Below are 3,110 nucleotides of genomic sequence, written 5' to 3' on the forward strand. Positions count from 1 at the left end.
CCAAGGTGTTGCACCTTAGATATCTCATGAGTTATTTTGTTGTTTCGCAAGACAATTCCATTTAAAGTTTGAGGAGTCTCAATTCTAAATTTTGTTTACTCCTTCAAGTATAACCAAGCTTTGTCTAAATAATCATTTTTCTAAATATGAATGAGACATTTTAGCACTTAAAATCATGTCTTTCACCTGCTACTGGTTCATTTTCTCATTATGGAATGAATTTCCTCTCTTATGTTGGTTCTTTATGGATGGCAGTGTGGGAGTATTAAATTAGGATACCTTTTTTTTAATATGAGGAATTGGACAGCTGCATTTTTTATTTTCTCCTTTCAAAAGTTGTCGAATCATAATAAATTTGCCTATGTTCACGTAAAATCAAGGAAGCTAAATGAGCATTTACTTATTAACTTGATCGCAAATTGAACCAACTCAAGTATAATCCATCTTGATCTATTTCCCTTCTCGTATTTCATCCTCTCTGGAAATATTTTTGCTTTGCTTTATAACATTGTTAAATCGGATCGTTACTTGCCTCCTTTACTCTATTTTCGGTTCCCAAAAATGAATGTAAGAATGTCTAAACATTCGTAACTCTTCTCAATTTCTATTTTATATTTGTTTTAGAATAATTAACTCGGCCTAGATTACACTTTGCTCTTTTCCATTTGTTTTAGAATAATTAACTAGGCCGAGATTACACTTTGCTCTTTTCATTATAATTCATGGGATTATCAAATCTTATGTACGTAGAATGGTCGATATGAGCTAGAATATATACTCATGACGAGTAGATTTTTTTGTGTGTGTGTGTGTGTAAATGACATATGCATATAGGAGGACCTCACGGTTATTAATGGACATTTGACTAGATTGTTTCTTTTCTTATTTTTCTAGTTTGGCAGTGTATATGCTGGTTTCCTCTTTACTGTGTAATTCCTTCCACGAAACTACCACCTGCATTGTTTCGTATGTGGTCTTAATGTCCCAGTGGCTATCCTTTTAAACATTATTTCCGGTTTTCACCAACATGCTTCAATGAATGAGTCGTCACCAACAATGTATTTTGCCCTTTAGTTAGTATTACTCCTGTTAGACTAATAAGTTCGAAATTCGTTATAGTGGTTCTTTTGTTGTGCAAAATTCGCTATGCTATGACCTTGTGTAATCAATTTGGTTTTTGTAATAAGAGTCAATATCTATTTTTTACATCTGGATATAATCGATTATATTTTTTCTCTGTTTTTCTTTCAAATTATGCTCAAAATACCCCAACGACTTAATCATGCACTCCCTTAATTACGAATTATGTCTCGAAGTTTCCTTATCAACCCTATCTAAATGAATCTAAGAGTAAGAGTATGTTCGGCTTCGAACTCGTTTTGTTAAGATTTCGTAGTTTGTGTCAAGCAAGATTTACTCACCATGTTGACAAGCCGTGGTACTAGCATACGTATTTTCTTTTGATAATTGTTTGCTTTTTGAAATCCTAATCTATCTTGAAATTTGTCTACATGGTTAACTTTAGAAAACTTTTAAATTTTTTTCCTCTCTCTGTTGTGACTAGAAGAATCCTCTGTTAAAGCATACTGTTTTGCTTCTGATGTAGTTGAACTTAGTCTATCAATTGATAGTCTCATTAATCCATATGTCAATAGTCTAAGATATTTTTCATTTTGGCGTCATACATGATTCTGTGAACTTAGCCCTTGTCCCATGTATTTATTTCATCTTAATTCCACTCTAAGTATTGGACCCCCACTTCGTATTTTATCTTGTTATTTGTTGGCCATCTTTGTAATCTTGTGGGGATAGGATTAAGCATGTATTCTTTCTTTAGGAACCACATATAGTGCTGTTTGTTTGTTTTATTAGGCTTAAGAGAATAAACGTATGCTCCTATGCTTCAGAAAAGGTTGCAGATACATTAAACCTTCCATCATATTATAAAAACATATTCATATGCACGTGACTACATAATATTGTTTATTATGTATTTTGATAAACATAGAGTCCATTTGCTAATTCTTTTCGTCTTTTCATGTACAACCGGAGAGTTGGAGTTTCTACTTTGGAACTCGTTATTGGCCTAAAGTATTAGGCCAACAGCAAATAGGATCATCGCAATGCTTGGAGTCTCGCAAATTAGGGATCCAATATTTCTTAGCCTTCCTCTTTCCGAGTCTTAACTATATTGTTTGGATATATTGGCTAACCTTTACTTACAAGTTTTGATATATTGTTTGTCTTTTATTTTGAAGCTTATTTTATGTGAACTGATATTATTTGTTTATGAATTTAGTTGAGATACATTTAGAACAAATGTTACAAAAGATATTTTCTTAAAAAAATGGGTTAGCATTTTACTTATAACATTCTTTTAGGCTTCTCAAGTTGAAAAGAAGGGCTTATAGTTTTAAAAGATGTCCAAATAAAGCTCAAAAGGGTGAAGCAATATTCATTTAGGTGTTTAAGTAGGAAAAATAAAACTCATAAATTGGGATTTCTAACTAAATTTGAGATTAGTTATAAAAGCTAAAATAATTAACTTTAGAAATACATAAGGATAAAATAATCACCTTTAGCGATATATAAGGCTAAAATTATCACCCTCTCAGAATATATATATATATTTTTGAAAAAATAGGCTTATATATTTTGTCAAAAATAAATAAATATAATTGTAGAATAAGTCTCAATAGTTAGGCCTATTTTTATATTCTTTACATCACCCCTTATAAAATGTATTCACTAGTCTTATTTTTTTCGAACCAAGCGTTGCTAAAAATGTTTTAATCTTGTAACACGCTATTTCAAATTTTATGTTTTTATACTCTTTACATCACCTCTTTATAAAGTATATTGACTATTCTTATTATTTTATTTTTTTTGGATCAAACATTGCTAAAACATTTTAATCTTTTAACATGCCATTTCAAAATTTTAGATATGCCAACAGGTTCAAATACAAGGTACATACATATATGTGTCATACATATAAAGGTATATTCTATATTTTCTCCACATAACCTAGTTTTATCTACTATCCCTTTACTAATGTTATTTATTTATTTTTATAATTTATAAATGCCTACACTTAAATATACATATTA

Source organism: Solanum tuberosum, unplaced genomic scaffold, assembly GCF_000226075.1.
Source record: "Solanum tuberosum cultivar DM 1-3 516 R44 unplaced genomic scaffold, SolTub_3.0 scf00282, whole genome shotgun sequence".
NCBI classification, from domain to species: Eukaryota; Viridiplantae; Streptophyta; class Magnoliopsida; order Solanales; family Solanaceae; genus Solanum; species Solanum tuberosum.